Raw genomic sequence first — 20615 nt, 5'->3', positions numbered from 1 at the left:
TCCATGGGGTCGACTTACCTATAGACTCCAATGAGATTAATTGGTTTTTGGTTTATTTCGCCATCCTATCCAATGAATGATTAAGATTCCTATATGATCTTATGCAGTCATAGGTTCCATCGTTCCATAGCTTCTATCTAAATGCCCAGGTCTTCCCTCCGCAATGGAGCTTTCTTTTCATCTGTTACGGAATCAATTTCCTTAGTTTCCATTGACCCGAAGCTCTTTCTCCTTCATAAACTGAATTCCTTCAATCTTGCTTGAATGAATCAGGATGATTCTTATGCTTTATCACACTGCTTTTTGGAGGGTAGTTAATGAACCATACAATATTGGGAGAATATTTCTCCTTTTTCTTCTTTTTCCGCATTACCAAACACCTTTCTCGCTTCACGAGAGATCAAACATTTTTTCTCTCCTGGAAGAAAGTATTTACGAGGTGATAGTATCTACCCATAGTTATTGGATCTTGGCAATATGAAGCAATGAGTTAGTCTCTAGTTTATTTATAGAGACCAATCCGTTCTTATTTCGAGTTCTCCATAACATAACTTCGGAAAAGAATGAAAAGCTCGATTCCAACGAGTCGCACACTAAGCATAGCACGGTTCCAAAATGGTAAATCTAATTTCTATTCGATCTGATAGAATTGATGATCCATGATCGGGCAGATTGGAAAAAAAAGACCAATTATTCCTACTCTTCTAAAATCCAAATTTTTATCCCTAAAACTCCATAGATGGTTTTAACCGGATAATAACAATAATCAATCCTAGCCCGAATTGTCTGTAGGGGAACCCTACCTCCCCTGTCCCATTCGACCCGGGCAATTTCCTTTCCATCGAGACGTCCTGCAATTTGGATCTGAATACCTTCTACCTCTTCCCGTTCAGCCAGTTCAATAGCTTTCTTCATTGTTTTTCTGAATGGAACTCTCTTCTCTAGTTGTAGGGCAATATACTCTGCAAGAATATTAGGTTTTCTATAGGGTTTCGCAACTTTTTCTATAGCAATGTGAAGTTTTCGGTCCACAGAATCGAGCATATTTAGTACATCGTTTCTTAATTTTTCAATTCCTTGACCCCTACCTTCTATTAACAACAAGTTGGGAAATCCAATATAGATTTTGACCTTAATCAAATCGATCTTTCTGCGAATCTCTACACGTGCAATTCCTCCATAATTCGAGGAGCTCTTTATATGCGTTCGTACATAGTTTTCAATGCAAGTACGTATTTTTTGATCTTCTCGGAGATCTTTGGAATAATTCCTTTGTTGTGCGAACCAATGGGAACGCTCATTTTGAGTTACACCAAGTCTAAAACCAAGTGGATTTATTTTCTGCGCCATACATATCCTTTTTTTCGGGATTCTATTGACATAATCGGATCATTCGATCTGGAGATTTCCTCCGATACAATAGTTATATGACAAGTGGGTTTCTGTATTGGATAACCGCGTCCCTGAGCTCTAGGTTGAATCCTTTTAAAAACAGCACCCTCATTCACTTCGACTCTACCAACGAGTAAATTGGCTTTGTTCAAACCCATATTGTGATTTGCATTCGCCGCCGCAGAATGAATTAATTGTGATATGGGATAACAGGCCCCATAAGGCATCAGTTCCAATATCATAAGTGCTTGTCCATATGAACGACCACGAATTTGATTAATTACTCTACGCGCTTTATGAGCAGACATACGTATATTTCTCGCCAAAGCTCGTATCTCTGGACCTGGACTATTATTTCCCATTGACTCCATCCTCCCTAATGAATGACAAGTCTTTCTCAATTAACGACGAGATTTCTTATCGTTTCTTGCATGTCCCTGAAAAAGTAGGGTAGGTGCAAATTCCCCCAATTTGTGGTCTACCATACGATCTGTTACATAAATGGGTAAATGTTCCCTCCCATTATGAACAGCAATTGTATGACCGATCATTGCGGGTACAATGACGGATGCCCGGGACCAAGTAACTATTATCTTCTTTTCTTCTTTTATGTTTAGATTTTTAATTTTCCTCAATGAATGATTAGCCACAAAAGGATTTTTTTTCAGTGAACGTGCCATGATCAATTACCTTTCTTTCCTTTTTTTTTTATGGATATCCAACCATTCTTACTCACGTCGACGAAGGATTGAAGCATCACTGTATCTATTTCTCTTCCGACTTTTCTTTCCAAGTGCACTATAGCCCCAGGGGGTCACAGGTTTTTTCCTGCCAATTGGGGTTCTTCCTTCCCCACCTCCATGAGGATGGTCTACAGGGTTCATAGCTACTCCTCTTACCTCAGAACGCTTACCCAACCAACGTTTAGCTCCGGCTTTACCGAAACTTCTATTGTTTGCAGTGATATTACCCACTTGTCCAATTGTGGCTGAGCAGTTCTCAGATATTAAACGAACTTCTCCAGATGGTAATCTTAATGTGGCCGATCGATCTTCTTTTGCGATCAGTTCTGCTACAGCACCTGCCGCTCTAGCCAATTGTCCACCCTTTCCAAGTGTTATTTCTATGTTGTGTATAGCCGTGCCTAAGGGCATATTGGTTGAAGTAGACTCTTATTCCGATGAATAAAAATCCCTTCCCAAACTGTACAAGCCTCTCTCAGGGCATACAGCTTTCTGGATGTATATTATATTCACATATATTGAATAAATATAATCGAGATGAGAAGGAGCATCTATTGTATTCTCTATGTCCCGATTCTCTACATCCTAGGTCTCTCTATTCCATCATCTGGCTTATATTCTTTATGTAGCATTCAGAATGAATGACTTTATCAAATTACGCTAATACTTTCGTATGTTATGGATAACGTAGGAGGCATATTAAACATCTTTTTCTCTTCTCTCTCTTTTTACTTTTTTCCTCTCCCCATCTTTTTATTTTGGGAATTACTACCACTGTCCAGCTCCGAATCCGCCTCTGACCATCAGATCAAATGTGAGTAACTTGTCTTTTTAGAGGGTGCCTCTATCCCATTTTGTTCATGCTTCGGACAAACAATCAGGTCCTCTCCATATTATTATATCTTCGGAACCAATGATCCGATATGAACAATTTTTGAATCCAATCACCTGCTGTCATTTATCCTCAGTTTCCCTTTGGGGTTCGTCCCGTAAAAGTGTCCTAGTTGGATCAGTGATAGATTTATAGGTTTCGCTGTAAACCCAATCGGTTGCTTCCGATCACGTAAATTAATAATTCAAACCGCACTCAGAGGTAGGGCATTTCCTATTGATATAGGAGCTTTTGGACCAGAAAGAATAGTATCTCCAATCATGACCCCTCTGGGATGCAGAATATACATCTTATCGCCATTCTTGTAATGCACCTTGCAAATGTATGCACTTCTATTAGGGTCGTATTCTATGGTTACAATTTCTCCTGATATGTGTTCCTTATTCCGTCGAAAATCAATTTGACGATACAGACGCTTGTGACCCCCTCCCCTGTGTCTTGCGGTAATAATTCCTCTTCCATTACGACCTTTCCCACAATGATGTTGTCCAGAGGTCAATTTCTTCTGCGGGTCCAACTGCACTCTTCCATCGAAACCTGATACAGATCTATTGCGTGTATCCGGAGTTAAAATTCTATATGAACGGATGGCCATTTAGTTTCAAATTTGAAATCTTATTGTTCTGAAAAGAGTGGAATAGAATCACCGGTTCTAAGTGTAATAATCACACGTTTACAACGTATTGGATGTCCTATCATTGACACTCTCTTTCCTCCTTTTTCAGGGAGGCGATAGCTGTTCATAGCTATTACTTTAACATCGAAGAAATTTTCAATCCAATTTTTAATCTTTGTTTTGTTCGATTGCGAATCGACGTTAAAAGTATATTGGTTCCTTTCCAATAGACGAATACTTTTCTCCGTAAGTACTGGATATTTCACTTCATCCATAAATTTTTTCCCTCCTTTTCTTCTTTTTTTTCCCGTAAAGCCTGTAGCTATTATTATATCGGATCATATACCAATTTAATTATACAGATATATCATAGTTTAGGTATGGAAGTTATGCACGAACGTAATGCTCACAACTTTCCTCTGGATCTAGCCGCTGTTGAATCTATTTCAATAGGTGGATAATACTCTGATGGATTGTTATCGTGTATTGCTTAATTGAAGCATACCAAGCCTTTCATTCATTTTATTGAAAGGCTTGGTATGCTTCAATTGTATTGTTTGGTGTTATTCTTCATACTTCTTCCCATTCCATCAATAATGGATATGTGCAGTTCCCCTGCATCCAGCAGGAATTGAACCCGCGAGTTCGCCAATTATGAGTTGGGCGCTTTAACCATTCAGCCATGGATGCTGGATAAAGATCATCAACATATTCATTCTATAATATGAGTATAGACTCAGATCTAAAATTGGGTAGTTCGGGATTGGGACCCATTTACATTCTTTCTCTCATACTTGATTCATGTCAAATATTCTCAATAGACATTCAAATAACATTTCATTTCATTGAATTAATTTGATAATAAGCCATGGACGAAACAAAATATGTGAATCAATTAGAATTGATTGTATTTATTGTTCGGTCCTTTGGTCTTCCACTCATGGTGGGTGGGATAATAATGAAGAAGTTGACGTAAAAATATAAGAATTTGATCTATTTCAAAGGAGTATATTCATGTTCCTATTTCCCTAATATAATACTTTCTGGCTGGATATTTTCATTAATATATAGTCTCATTCCTACCTATTCTTGCATCCTTTATTTCCAGAGCTTTGGCTCCCATTGGTCAAGAACCGGACTACTAGTTACGAATCAAGTATCGAACCAATGGGAAGATACTTGGATCCGATCTAAGATCATTATATGTTCGCTCCAGTTCTTGTTGTTCTTGATGTTGGAACAGTCTCCCTTTCTCTATGGGCTATGAGTTCTAGTATACAGGGTATATCTGCATTTATAGGAGCTTCAATTCTCGTGCTTATTTTCATCGTTGGTTCAGTCCATGCGTGGCGAAGAGGAACATTGGAATGGTCCTTAATTTCCGAGTGGGGGAGGGAAGTACAAAATGACATAAAGCCAATGATGAATCCTATGAAGTTACCTTTACTCGATCAAACAATTTTGAATCCAGATATTTAAACTACCCCAAACGATCTGTCGAACGAATTGGGCCAGACTCTCCAGTTTATGAACGCTCCTTTACAGTATTAATTGTGGTTTCATCAAATTCGCTTCATTAATAGATTCGCGATTCGACTCCGATCGTTACGGTCCGGTACCAAGATCTGGACCTAGACGAGCTTACCTCATTATAACAGCGGGGACTGTGACCATGAAAAAGGCTCCTTCTGTAGTGATATTTCAAATGCGGAACCAAAATATGTAGTTGCCCTGGAGCATGTACTATCACAGAGAAATGTTTGGTACAGATTATTATAGTACCGTTCGCAAAGTAGATAAGTTAATTCCTGTGGATGTCTATTCGCCAGATTGCCCACCTGAACCAGAGGCTATTATAGATGCTATAACGAAACTTCGTGAAAGAAAAGATAGTTCGATGGATATATGAGGCCCGAACTCCAACAAGGAAAGAATAAAATATTTCACTATAAATCATAGGGATCATCATATTGGATCCAGTATTCATACTAGAAACTATGGTCAAAAGTTATTACATCAATCTTATGAACCTCAATTCGAATCTACTTTCGAGATACCCTCTGCAACGTTTGGATCTACTTCAACTCTGCAATTATAGATCTATCATTGGGATAATCTATCCCATTTCGATTCGGATGGAATAGGATGAATAGATTCCGACTAGTGCCGAATTATCAGTCCCACCGTCAAATCTTGACTTCTGAGTTCTCGATCCTACTTTTTTATATGTACAGAGTATCGTGATTCAATTGGAACGGACAGAGAGGGACAATATGAGCAAAGAAGAGGGAGAGAACAGATTGATCCATCTATCTATTTTGATCGGGGTGTCTCCGTATGTAGATATACATCTAGATAGAATAGATTTAGATAGATGGATATGGAGACATGGATATTTACATCTTGCCAGGAACCAGATTTGAACTGGTGGCACGAGGATTTTCAGTCCTCTGCTCTACCAACTGAGCTATCCCGGCTCTTCCCTGTGGATCATCCTGGTACAGGGTTTTAACTTGTGTCAACTAAAAAGAAGTAAAAAGGTATTTTTACTAGTTTTTAGAATGATCTTTATTATTTTCGATCTGGAAGTCACTAATATGATAAAAATGGACTGCAATTGAATAATTTCAAAATGATCTAATCTATGTAGATCATATATCACAAAATCAATTGATCATATGATCAGCTTATTAACAGATCAACTCAACTGGTCATAAGATGGATGAAAAGATTCATGTTCTAATTTCTTCTCTTCATGAAAAAAAAATAGCGAGGTAAAAGAATCGAGAAATTAGAATGGATTCGAACCAATGGAATTGGAGAAGATAGATCAGTCCGTTCGGGAACGAACCTGGGTGGGGATAGAGGGACTTGAACCCTCACGGTCTATAAAGCCAACGGATTTTCCTCCTACTGCAATTTGCATTGTTGTTTACATTGACATGTAGAATTGGACTCTATCTTTATCCTCGTCCAACCATTTATTCCAAAAAATAATTAAATTATTCATCTAGAGTAGATAAGTTCATAATTGGATTACTTAATGTCAAATCAGTACTTCAACTCGAATCTGGCATCTATCTTATGAATAAAATGCTTGGAACGAGTTCTGATCGCCAGTTTTGTCTGATGTTATATAACATCTCTCTCCATTTTTGAGGTGTAAATAGATCGTTCTATAACTACAGTAACTACAGTATTGGACCAAATGAGATTCATTCGTTAGAATAGCTTCCATTGAGTCTCTGCACCTATCCCCTTCCTATCTTAGGAGAAGAAACATTGTCTTCATGAACCGGATTTGGCTCAGGATTACCCATTCAAAATATCCCAGGGTTCCCTGGATTTGGAAGCTATCACTTGGTAGGTTTCCATACCAAGGCTCAATTCGATCAAGTCCGTAGCGTCTACCAATTCCGCCATATCCCCTTCTCGAAGAACAAGATCATACCTTGATCTAATCCTATTATGTAATATCCATCAGCATTATTCATTGGATATTTGCTCAATATTGGGTGGGAGAAATATCCTCCCCTACTCCCCTACTCCCCTTCTCTCCCCTTCTCTATCTCTACCCCAATCGAATATGACTGGGAATCATTATATTATTTATCCATTTGAAATGCAATGTTATTATCCTCCCCTAGTCGATTTGGAAGAGTGAGTAAAACGATCGATATCAATTGACCCTTACTTCTCCTTTCTTTCCCTTGAAAGAATCTACATTCAAACAATGTTCCGTTGTAATCGTAATCTGGATTGCGTCATTGAATCTGATTCGCGCTATAATCGTTAGGATTCCAAAGGAATCTATGGATCTCACCCCAATGAAATGGGGAGTGATATTCCATCGAGCCTGCTTAGCTCAGAGGTTAGAGCATCGCACTTGTAATGCGATGGTCATCGGTTCGATCCCGATAGCTGGCTCTTTTCCGTTCCGTTCCGTTCCTCTCATTTCCATAATCCACAAAGTTTTGTTAGGATCAAGATGGAATGGAGAATACTCTTACGATCGTTCGTCGGGTCCGTCATGCCATGATCATTTACTCCCAACTAGGAACGGGATGAATGAAATGATTGGAGCTATTAGGATCAATAACAAATTGGAGAAAGATCTTCGTTTTCCATATAAAAGAATTCCAGTAGTACTCATACGGGTTATACTATTCTTTCTTCTTTCTAGCACTATTTGTTAATTGAATAAGGAGTTTCTATGTCCCGTTATCGGGGACCTCGTTTAAAAATAATACGTCGTCTGAAAACTTTACCAGGTCTCACTAGTAAAAGACCCAAAAACAGAAAGGATTCTATGAACCGGTCTTCTTCCAGGAAAATATCTCAATATCGTATCCGGCTAGAAGAAAAACAGAAATTGCGTTTTCATTACGGACTAACAGAGCGACAATTGCTGAAATATGTTCGTATTGCTAGAAGAGCCAAAGGCTCAACGGGTCAGGTCCTATTGCAATTACTTGAAATGCGTTTGGATAATATTCTTTTTCGATTGGGTATGGCTCCCACCATTCCCGGAGCTAGACAATTAGTGAATCATGGACATATCCGGGTCAATGACCATATGGTAGATATACCAAGTTACCCTTGCAAACCTCAAGATGTGATTACTATAAGAGATCAACAAAGATTGAGAGCTATCATTAAGAAGAATATAGATCTGTTCCAGAGGGATAAATTGCCAAATCATTTGACTTTTCATTCCTTACAATATAAAGGATTCATCAATCAAATAATAGATAGTAAATGGATCAATTTGAAGATTAATGAATTGCTGGTCGTAGAGTATTATTCCCGTCAAGCTTGAATCGAGAATGAAATGAAAGAGAGGGGTGGGTTGGTTGCTGGGCATCTGGAAATTATGTTCTTCTCCCTTCTTTTTCCCTTCCCCGAAGGAGACATTTTATAATCCTTACGTACGTTACTTGTTATCCGCGATACTTTTTTTTTATTGCTTCTTAAAATAGTCTTTACTTTTCCCATACCACGAACCGATGTTCGTTCTATTTTCTCTATTACAAATAGAGGTAGATTGATCCTGGAATTAGGAAATAGTCCTATTGGGATTCAATAGATTGGAAAAACAATGGATGAGAAGAAAATAGATAGTAGGGCGAAGATACGGAAAGAGAGGGATTCGAACCCTCGGTAAGCAGAAGCCTACATAGCAGTTCCAATGCTACGCCTTGAACCGCTCGGCCATCTTTCCTATGAGATCTCTTGGTTCTAATTAATAAAATGAGTCAATAGCAACTTCCTTACGAAACGAATTCTTTTTGTTCGGGTACGAACAGTTCAATCTTTCGGAAATAAATAGATAATAAATAAGGTAATGATTCAATCCCCCCCCCGGAAAGACGAAAGGACATTTTTTACAACTTCCTCTTATTTTAGGAAATCCTCAATCATCCCGGTTAATCCGACGTATTCGGATCGCCTAATCAAGAATTTAAGACAGATTAACTGATCCATTCCATATTATGATAATATATAGATCTGTAGTGATCATCTTATCAATTGTATAAGAACTAATTCTTTGGCAATGATCCTGTGTCATGATGACTATATTTTCCCGATATTCTTTTATCTATATGGATAAAGCACACAATTGCTGGGTAGGCATTTCATCCTCATTATGCAATGCTCGATCGTTTAACTCTTTCTTTGTTCGGATCATAATCGAACTGGACTTCCCGAGTTTACCCAATCTATTATTCTTTCAATACGAGCCTTTTTCCATTATTATTCATGTTACTAATGAACAATTATTCAATTTATTCCCTATCTATTCTAATTTTAAAGAATAGATTGGAATAGATTGGAATAGATTGGAATAGATAGAATGAGAACATATTTACGATTGTAAGGAAATCCATTTTATGGTATTGTGCACCAGAAAAAAATTTCGTTCATGGAATCATTTGCGTAAGGGAATGAAGGAAATTATCAAATCTGTAATTGACTATGCCTAGATCTCAGAGAAATGACAATTTTATTGATAAGACCTTCACAATTGTAGCAGATATATTATTGCGAATAATCCCGATGGCTCCGGGGGAGAAAGAAGCATTTACCTATTACAGAGATGGTGTGATTTGATATTTTTTCCGTTCTTCTTTTTTGGGGAAAGAAAAGGTAAGGTATTCGGGAATAAAAATTGGGTAAAATAAAACTTACGCTCAGTGAAGGTGAGTTCTGGAGATAGAACAATTCCTTCTGTCGTGTATCCCCGGTCAATGCACCTTTAGATGCTTTCATCTCCTGAGGATTTTAGTACCGAGCGAAAGGTTACACCTATGCAATAGGCCTTGCTTGTATAGTTGAACCTATTTGATAGGCGCGCATGAGGGGAGAAAGCACTACGTATGGAAATCGACAACACAAAAGCTTCGTTATAGCCCATATGCATTACCCTTTTCTGAAGGGTAGTGAGAATGGTTGGGACAACAAACATCCATCTCGTTTGTACTTCGGATACCCTTATAATGGAACCATCGGAGATTGTTGAAGTGATTAATCCCCGGAGAATACAGGGCGTTAAGAACAAAGAAATTGTTAGAGGTTCCATTCCTAGTAGTAAGATCCTTGGTATTTGGAAAAGAATCTTTGCAAGAAGGATGGCTAGAGATTCATTGGAAATACACTAGCCCCTGTTAATTCATAATATTGGGTCAGAATCTTTTTTTTTTTTTTTTTCAATTCCACGGATTACTCCCCATATTACCTACTGTAAAGAAAGGAGGAGCCGTATGAGGTGGGAATCTCATGTACGGTTTTGAAGCGGAGATCATTTCAATGGAATGAACGACCGTAACGAATGTCAGCTCAATCGGAAGGGGAATATGCGGAAGCTTTACAAAATTATTATGAAGCTATGCGACTGGAAACTGATCCTTATGATCGAAGTTATATACTATATAATATAGGTCTTGTGCATACAAGTAATGGGGAACATACGAAGGCTTTGGAATATTATTTCCAAGCATTAGAACGGAACCCATCCTTACCACAAGCTCTTAATAATACGGCCTTGATCTGTCATTACGTGCGACTATCTGTACCATAGAATAACTTAGTTAATAACTGAGTAAGGACAAAAGAAAAGGCTTTCTACATATGCACCGTCCCAAGTAACGGTATTTTATCAGCTGTAGCGAAAAAAACTCTCATAGGAGCCCGAATATGAATAGATAGAGCCTAAATATTCCATGGATAATAAATTCAATTGATGATGGAAGCACCATAAAGATCAATTATTGAAAGAAGGTTCGGGCTGATACGATCAAATCTGCTCATTGACAAGAATCAGGAATCAACTTATGTAATAGAGTTGATCTACTAAGCTATTGAGCAGCGGTGTAGCATCAGATCCTAAAGATGTGAAGTACTCCAGCCAGAGAGTACTCTCCAAAAATTCTATACGGAACTGAGATAGTTACCTTGCAAAAAGACTTTGATTTGGACAATCAATCTGAAGTATAGAAAGAGATATACTTCATCTTTTTGAGGGTAGGAGAAAAGATAGAACCTGATCATTGAATTGATTGGAAGTTAAATCAGAAACTCATGTCATTGACTTTTTTTGGTCCTTTGGTTAATATGAACTCCCAATGAATCATCTCCAATTCTTTGGAAATTTTGGTAGAGGACTAAAGAATAGTGGATTGAGCCGTATGAGGTAGGAAACTCTCAAGTACGGTTCTGAGGGAAGAAAACTTTTCCAAGTTTACCTATCCCGACCGAGGAGAACAGGCCATTCGACAGGGAGATCCTGAAACTGCGGAGGCTTGGTTCGATCAAGCTGCTGAGTATTGGGAACAAGCTATAGCACTTGCTCCGGGCAATTACATCGAAGCACAAAATTGGTTAAAGATTACAGGACGCTTTGGAGAATGAGAGTTTCTATTATTGGGAAATCGTTTTCATTATTGAATATCTGACTCGAAATCAATGGGATTTTTCCAGAATATTCCCAAAAATTAGATTCTATTTCGTCGACATCTTATAGGAATATATTTACAATATAAAAAGAATACCTTTTCTGATTCTGGATTGTTGACGGATCTTCTTAATAGGGGTAAAATCCATCTGGCTGGATATTTTTTTCATTAATGATCCATGAATAACGATTTATAATGGATGGCCTTTTATATGGGACATACGGAGGAGTATCAATAGATGGATAAATAAATATATATATATATCCATATATACAGATATATTTATTTATCCATCTAGAAACGGTGTAGTGTAATAATCACCGTTGCTTTTTTAAAATTACAAAAAAAAGGCTTTTTCATGCAAAAAAGCCCGCGGTCCATTGAGCACCTCAAAAGATATGTCATAATAGAATTGAACACCTGCCTCAGATTGACTCCCGTATCATAGTCGCTCCAGTCATAAACTAGAAAATAAAGGGAGAAACGAGTTGAGATATATCTCTCGTAAGTTCACTAATTGCTATTGGCAGGTTTCTTATTATTTAAGTCCCGTCCGAAAAGAGGAGAATTCAATGACCATTCGTTCACCGGAACCAGAAGTAAAGAAAGTAAAGGTCGTAGTGGATAGAGATACTGTAAAAACATCTTTTGAAAAATGGGCCAAACCTGGTCATTTCTCAAGGACGCTAGCTAAAGGTCCTGATACTACCACTTGGATCTGGAACTTACATGCTGATGCTCACGATTTTGATAGCCATACTAATAATTTGGAAGATATTTCTCGCAAAATATTTAGCGCTCATTTTGGTCAACTAGCCATCATCTTTATTTGGCTAAGTGGGATGTACTATCACGGCGCTCGTTTCTCCAATTATGAAGCATGGCTGGCTGATCCCACTCACATCAAACCCAGTGCCCAAATAGTTTGGCCAATAGTAGGCCAAGAAATATTGAATGGGGATGTAGGTGGAGGTTTTCGAGGGATACAAATAACCTCTGGGTTCTTCCAGATTTGGCGAGCATCTGGAATAACCAGTGAATTACAACTTTACTGCACTGCAATTGGTGCATTGATCTTTGCAGCGTTAATGCTTTTTGCTGGTTGGTTCCATTATCACAAAGCTGCCCCAAAATTGGCTTGGTTCCAGGAAGTAGAATCCATGTTGAACCATCATTTAGCAGGGTTACTAGGACTTGGATCTCTATCTTGGGCAGGACACCAAATACATGTCTCTCTACCCATTAACCAACTTCTAGACGCTGGAGTGGATCCTAAAGAGATACCACTTCCTCATGAATTTATTTTCAATCGCGATCTTTTGGCTCAACTTTATCCCAGTTTTGCTAAGGGAGTGACCCCATTTTTAACCCTGAATTGGTCGGAATATTCAGACTTTTTGACTTTTCGTGGAGGATTAAATCCAGTAACGGGGGGTCTGTGGTTGACCGATACTGCGCATCATCATTTGGCTATTGCAGTTCTTTTCCTGATAGCCGGTCATATGTATAAGACCAATTGGCGCATTGGCCATAATCTCAAGGACCTTTTAGAAGCTCATAAAGGTCCATTTACGGGGGAGGGCCATAAAGGTCTTTACGAGATCTTAACTACCTCGTGGCATGCTCAGCTAGCTGTTAACCTAGCTATGTTAGGATCTTTAACTATTGTTGTAGCTCACCACATGTATTCGATGCCTCCCTACCCATACCTAGCTACTGATTATGGTACCCAACTCTCTCTGTTCACACATCATATGTGGATTGGTGGGTTTATCATAGTTGGCGCTGCTGCACATGCAGCGATTTTTATGGTAAGAGACTATGACCCGACTACTCAATACAACAATTTATTAGATCGCGTTCTTAGACATCGTGATGCAATTGTATCACACCTCAACTGGGTATGTATATTCTTAGGTTTCCATAGTTTTGGTCTGTATATTCATAATGATACTATGAGCGCTCTAGGACGTCCTCAAGATATGTTCTCAGATACTGCTATACAATTACAACCTATCTTTGCGCAATGGATACAAAACACTCATGCTTCAGCACCTGGTTCAACAGCTCCTGGTGCAACAGCGAGTACCAGCTTAACCTGGGGAGGTGGTGATTTGGTGACAGTAGGTTCCAAAGTGGCTTTGTTACCAATTCCATTAGGAACCGCGGATTTTTTGGTACATCACATTCATGCATTTACTATCCATGTGACTGTTTTAATCCTACTTAAAGGTGTTCTATTTGCCCGTAGCTCCCGTTTAATACCTGATAAAGCGAATCTGGGTTTTCGCTTTCCTTGTGATGGACCTGGTAGAGGAGGAACATGTCAAGTATCTGCCTGGGATCATGTCTTCCTTGGTTTATTCTGGATGTACAATGCAATTTCGGTAGTAATATTCCATTTCAGCTGGAAAATGCAGTCCGATGTTTGGGGTAATATAAGTGATCAGGGAGTGGTAACTCATATTACGGGAGGAAACTTTGCACAAAGTTCCATTACGATTAACGGGTGGCTCCGTGACTTTCTATGGGCACAAGCCTCTCAAGTGATCCAATCTTATGGTTCTTCATTATCTGCATATGGTCTTTTATTTTTAGGTGCTCATTTTGTTTGGGCCTTCAGTTTAATGTTCTTATTCAGCGGCCGTGGGTATTGGCAAGAACTCATTGAATCTATTGTTTGGGCCCATAACAAATTGAAGGTTGCTCCTGCTATCCAGCCCAGAGCCTTGAGCATTGTACAGGGACGTGCTGTAGGAGTAGCTCATTACCTTCTGGGTGGAATCGTCACAACATGGGCGTTCTTCCTGGCAAGAATTATTGCAATAGGATAAAGGCTAGGAGGATTTGAAAAGTATATGGCATCAAGATTTCCAAAGTTCAGCCAAGGCTTGGCTCAGGACCCAACTACTCGTCGTATTTGGTTCGGTATTGCGACCGCACATGACTTTGAGAGTCATGATGATATTACCGAAGAACGCCTTTATCATAAAATTTTTGCTTCCCACTTTGGTCAGTTGGCAATAATCTTTCTGTGGACCTCTGGTAATTTGTTCCATGTGGCTTGGCAAGGCAATTTTGAAGCATGGGTACGCGATCCCTTACATGTAAGACCCATTGCTCATGCAATTTGGGATCCTCATTTTGGTCAACCAGCTATAGAAGCCTTTACCCGAGGAGGTGCTCCCGGTCCGGTCAATATTGCTTATTCCGGTGTTTATCAGTGGTGGTATACCATTGGCTTACGCACTAACGAAGATCTTTATGCTGGAGCTCTTTTCTTGCTATTTCTTTCTGTCATCTTTTTAATAGCGGGTAGGTTACATCTACAACCTAAATGGAGACCAAGTGTTTCATGGTTCAAAAATGCCGAATCCCGTCTCAATCATCATTTGTCAGGACTCTTCGGAGTCAGTTCTCTAGCTTGGACAGGGCATTTAGTTCATGTCGCTATTCCTGAATCAAGGGGAGTGCACGTCAGATGGGATAATTTTTTGGATGTATTACCGCATCCCGAAGGTTTAGAACCGCTTTTCACAGGTCAGTGGAATCTCTATGCTCAAAATCCTGATTCTAGTAGTCACTTATTCGGTACCTCCCAAGGGGCGGGAACTGCTATTCTAACTTTTCTCGGAGGATTCCATCCACAAACTCAAAGTTTATGGCTGACTGATATGGCTCATCATCATTTAGCTATTGCACTTGTTTTTTCAATTGCTGGTCATATGTATAGAACCAACTTTGGGATTGGTCACAGTATGGAAGATATTTTGGAGGCACATGTTCCTCCAGGAGGCCTATTAGGACGCGGACATAAGGGTCTTTATAACACAATCAATAATTCTCTTCATTTTCAATTGGGTCTTGCTTTAGCTTCTTTGGGGGTTATAACTTCCTTGGTAGCTCAACACATGTATTCTTTACCCCCTTATGCATTCATAGCACAAGACTTCACCACCCAAGCTGCATTATATACTCATCATCAATACATTGCCGGGTTCATTATGACAGGAGCCTTTGCTCATGGAGCTATATTCCTCATTAGGGATTATAATCCGGAACAGAATAAGGATAATGTATTGGCGAGAATGTTGGAGCAGAAAGAAGCTATAATATCTCATCTTAGTTGGGTTAGTTTATTACTAGGTTTCCATACCTTGGGACTTTATGTCCATAATGATGTTATGCTTGCTTTCGGTACTCCAGAAAAACAAATCTTGATCGAGCCCATATTTGCTCAGTGGATACAATCTGCTCATGGTAAGACGTTATATGGTTTCGATATACTCCTATCTTCAACAAGTGGTCCATCATTCGATGCAGGTAAGAGCATATGGTTACCCGGTTGGTTAAATGCTATTAATGATAATAATAATTCATTGTTCTCAACAATTGGTCCTGGAGACTTTTTGGTTCATCATGCTATTGCTCTAGGTTTGCATACAACTACATTGATCCTAGTTAAAGGTGCTTTGGATGCGCGTGGTTCCAGGTTAATGCCAGATAAAAAAGATTTTGGTTATAGTTTTCCTTGCGATGGTCCGGGACGGGGTGGTACTTGCGATATCTCGGCCTGGGATGCTTTTTATTTAGCAGTTTTCTGGATGTTGAATACTATTGGATGGGTTACTTTCTATTGGCATTGGAAGCATATAACATTATGGCAGGGTAATGTAGCACAATTTAATGAGTCTTCCACTTATTTAATGGGATGGTCAAGAGATTATCTATGGTTAAATTCTTCACAACTTATTAATGGATACAATCCTTTTGGTATGAACAGTTTATCTGTTTGGGCGTGGATGTTCTTATTCGGGCATCTTGTTTGGGCTACTGGATTTATGTTCCTTATTTCCTGGCGTGGATATTGGCAGGAACTGATCGAAACTCTTGCATGGGCCCATGAACGCACGCCTTTAGCTAATTTAGTTCGATGGAGAGACAAGCCAGTAGCCCTTTCCATTGTTCAAGCACGATTAGTTGGATTAGCTCACTTTTCCGTAGGTTATATATTCACTTATGCAGCTTTTTTAATTGCCTCTACATCAGGTAAATTTGGTTAATTCTTCTTCATCAATTTCTCTGTGGGGTATTGTCATTGATACAATGACAATACCCCACAGAGAAAAAGTAATCAACATAATATTACTCCATCTAAAATCTGATCTATATTTTGATTCCTGGTAGGTAATAGTACCAACTGAACTATTATGGCGAGAAAGAGTCTCATTCAGAGAGAGAAGAAGAGACAAGCACTGGAACGGAAATATCATTTAATTCGTCAATCTTTGGAGGAAAAAAGCAAAGTGTCATCATTGGATGACAAATGGGAAATTCATAGAAAATTGCAATCTTCACCACGTAATAGTGCACCTACACGTCTCCATCGACGTTGTTCTTCGACTGGAAGACCTAGAGCCAACTATCGAGACTTTGGATTGTCCGGACACATACTCCGTGAGATGGCCCACGCATGTTTATTGCCCGGGATAAAAAAATCGAGTTGGTAGGAAAAGAAAAAAGTAATTGAAGTTTCTTGTGATAATGGGATATAGTACCCCTATCCCTATATAGGGATAGGGGTACTATATCCCATTATTGTTTTGTGTACCCATTCTGATTATGATATAAATCAATGGTGCGGAGTAGAGTAGTCTGGTAGCTCGCAAGGCTCATAACCTTGAGGTCACGGGTTCAAATCCTGTCTCCGCCAGACCAGAACATACGAAGTATTTTGGTCCGGAAAGGATTGCTCTCTCACTTATAAATTTATAATTGAATTATAAGTGAGGAAAAGAAACGATCAATACATGAACTATTCTTTTTCATATTCCATGTGAAGGGCGGGTAGCGGGGATCGAACCCGCATCTTCTCCTTGGCAAAGAGAAATTTTACCATTCAACCATACCCGCATTTCAATTATATGAATATCTATATATTCATATAATTGAAATGGAAAATACATATATGTTCAATCCCATTCGTAAGTAGATACCATTTTTGAATGGTCCAATTATTAATTCAATTACGGATATGGAAAACCCCTCCTCCTTGGGCCTGAAGTAAAAGGCCCTTCAGAAAAGCTATAAAGCCCTCCGGGAGGAGGGGGAGGGAGTGTGAACCTAAAACATCTAGAACATATCTAAGATATGAAAGAATTAAGGATACCTACAAAAAGGACTGATCCGATCCATAATGATACACCCGAAAATACAACATTTTTGCTACTTGACCAACCATCGGGAGAGGCAAGTGCAACAGGTACACCAATCACTAGTAAAAATGAAATAGCAATTAATGCAAACACAGCCGATTGGAAAGCAATAGTCATGGTTGTGATCTTACAAGCTCCCAACAGATTGAATAGACTATACCATCCGATCCCCAATTTTCAATTCTGATCAAATGCACTATGGAAAGGATTTGACCATAAATTGATCGAGCTTTCAAACTTTTTCAATTTGATATTTGAGTGTGAGAGGAGAGGGAAATTCGTTTCTTTTTTTTCCATTCCAGATGATGAAAAATCATCATATGTCACAGGTATAGTTGGTATCGACCCGACTTTATGCTTATAGTTAGGGATTATACGAAGGGGTAGAATAGAAGTTGTCCCCGGGAGAGATGGCCGAGTGGTTAATGGCTCCGGTCTTGAAAACCGGTATAGATAAAAAAACTATCGAGGGTTCGAATCCCTCTCTCTCCTTTTGTTTTTCAACAATTGCATTTACCGGTCCAATAAAAAAAAAAAGAGAATAGCTCGGCTGTATATAGCCGAGCTACAAGGATCCAGTTGGAAAAAGAGTATTTGAAAAGACTCCTATCCCGCCGATATGGGAGATAGATGTAATGAAATTGAATCGATTTTTCTTCCATCTGGTTTGATCTATTGTTTCAGTTAAGAGGAGTCATGGAAAGGACAGGTTCGAAATCACGATCAATCCCTTTCTCAAATCCTGCTGCAGCTGCACGAGCCCTTCCCGCATGCCACAAATGACCTACGAAGAAGAAAAATCCTAGAACGAAATGGGAGGTGGATAACCAACTTCGGGGAGAGACATAATTCACCGCATTGATTTCGGTAGCTACACCACCCACAGAATTTAAAGAACCTAAAGGAGCATGAGTCATATATTCTGCTGAACGTCGTTCCTGCCAAGGCTGTATGTCTTTTCTCAACTTGCTCAGATCCAAACCATTAGGGCCCCTTAGGGGTTCCAACCAAGGAGCACGGAGATCCCAAAACGCATCGTTTCCCCTCCAAAGATAATTTCTCCAGTCGGAGAACGCATAAGGTATTTACCTAAACCAGTAGGTCCTTGGGCAGACCCCACACTAGCTCCAAGACGTTGGTCTCTAACTAAAAAAGTAAACGCTTGAGCTTGAGAGGCTTCTGGGCCGGTGGGCCCATAAAATTCACTGGGATAAACGGTATTGTTGAACCAAACAAAACAACAAGCAATAAAACCAAAGAGGGATAGAGCCGCTAAACTATAGGACAAATAAGCTTCTCCGGACCATACGAATGCACGGCGAGCCCATGCAAAAGGTTTGGTTAAGATATGCCAGATACCACCGAAGATACAAATGGAACCTAACCATACATGTCCTCCAATTACATCTTCTAGATTGTCCACGCTAACGATCCATCCTTCTCCTCCGAAAGGAGATTTCAGTAAATAACCAAATATAGCACTTGGGTTAAGTGTCGGGTTCGTAATTTTTCTTACATCTCCACCGCCGGGAGCCCAAGTATCATATACACCTCCAAAATACAAAGCTTTTAGCACTGGAAGAAAAGCACCAACACCTAGCAAGATTAGGTGAATACCCAAAATTGTGGTCATTTTGTTTCTATCTTTCCATACATAGCCAAAGAATGGAAAAGATTCTTCTAAAGTTTCGGGTCCTATGAGTGCATGATAAATACCACCAAAACCTAAAACCGCAGAAGAAATTAAGTGAAGTACCCCAGATACAAAATATGGAAAAGTGTCCACGATTTCCCCACCAGGACCGACTCCCCATCCTAGAGTAGCTAGATGGGGAAGCAGAATCAATCCTTGTTCATACATAGGTTTTTCCGGTACGAAATGAGCCACTTCGAATAGGTTCATTGCTCCGGCCCAGAATACAATTAATCCGGCATGAGCCACGTGAGCCCAAGCAATTTACCCGACAAATTGATAAGTCGGGCATTACCGGCCCACCAAGCGAAACCAGTGGTTTCTTGATCACGACCAGCTAAAGCTATAGTTCCATTAAAGAGCGTTTCCACGGGGTAGGACCTCCTCAGGGAATATAAGGTTTTCATGAGGCTGATCTTGAGCCGCCATCCAAGCACGAATACCTTCGTTCAGGAGAATATTTTTTGTGTAGAAAGTCTCAGATTCAGGATCTTCTGCTGCACGGATCTCCTGGGAAACAAAATCATAGGCACGTAAGTTTAGAGCTAGACCAACTACTCCAATGGCACTCATCCATAAACCGGTCACTGGCACAAATAACATGAAGAAATGTAACCAACGTTTATTGGAAAAAGCAACCCCAAAAATCTGGGACCAGAAGCGGTTAGCAGTGACCATGGAATAAGTCTCTTCGGCTTGAGTCGGGTTAAAAGCACGGAACGTATTTGCACCATCACCATCTTCAAATAAAGTATTTTCCACGGTAGCACCATGAATAGCGCATAGAAGAGCAGCACCCAATACTCCGGCAACTCCCATCATATGAAATGGATTCAAGGTCCAATTATGAAAACCTTGAAAGAAGAGGATAAAACGGAAAATAGCTGCTACACCAAAACTAGGTGCGAAAAACCAACCGGACTGTCCCAATGGATAGATCAAAAATACAGAAACAAAGACAGCAATTGGAGCAGAGAATGCAATTGCATTATAAGGTCGCAATTGTACAGATCGAGCAAGTTCAAATTGACGTAACATGAAACCTATTAGACCGAAAGCACCGTGAAGAGCAACGAAGGTCCATAGACCACCTAATTGACACCAACGAGTCA

General features: G+C 39.5%; 6 non-coding genes across 6 annotated transcripts; 3 read left to right on the top strand and 3 right to left on the bottom strand.

The window, feature by feature from the left end:
* Positions 1 to 6047: 6047 nt before the first annotated feature.
* TRNAF-GAA (transfer RNA phenylalanine (anticodon GAA)) lies at positions 6048 to 6120 on the bottom strand. Its single transcript has one exon. It is a non-coding gene; the product is annotated as a tRNA-Phe (tRNA).
* A 1377-nt stretch (positions 6121 to 7497) lies between these two features.
* On the top strand, positions 7498 to 7570 carry TRNAT-UGU (transfer RNA threonine (anticodon UGU)). Its single transcript has one exon. It is a non-coding gene; the product is annotated as a tRNA-Thr (tRNA).
* Positions 7571 to 8777: 1207 nt separating this feature from the next.
* TRNAS-GGA (transfer RNA serine (anticodon GGA)) lies at positions 8778 to 8864 on the bottom strand. The gene has a single exon. It is a non-coding gene; the product is annotated as a tRNA-Ser (tRNA).
* Positions 8865 to 17234: 8370 nt separating this feature from the next.
* Positions 17235 to 17308, top strand: TRNAM-CAU (transfer RNA methionine (anticodon CAU)). Its single transcript has one exon. It is a non-coding gene; the product is annotated as a tRNA-Met (tRNA).
* A 129-nt stretch (positions 17309 to 17437) lies between these two features.
* On the bottom strand, positions 17438 to 17508 carry TRNAG-GCC (transfer RNA glycine (anticodon GCC)). Its single transcript has one exon. It is a non-coding gene; the product is annotated as a tRNA-Gly (tRNA).
* A 706-nt stretch (positions 17509 to 18214) lies between these two features.
* Positions 18215 to 18302, top strand: TRNAS-UGA (transfer RNA serine (anticodon UGA)). The gene has a single exon. It is a non-coding gene; the product is annotated as a tRNA-Ser (tRNA).
* The last annotated feature ends 2313 nt before the right edge of the window (positions 18303 to 20615 follow it).

This window comes from Pinus tabuliformis, chromosome 9 (genome assembly GCF_031772625.1).
Source record: "Pinus tabuliformis cultivar Carrire ecotype Pingquan chromosome 9, CPIR1, whole genome shotgun sequence".
Classification (NCBI taxonomy): Eukaryota; Viridiplantae; Streptophyta; class Pinopsida; order Pinales; family Pinaceae; genus Pinus; species Pinus tabuliformis.
This window is presented reverse-complemented; position numbering and strand designations above follow the sequence as displayed.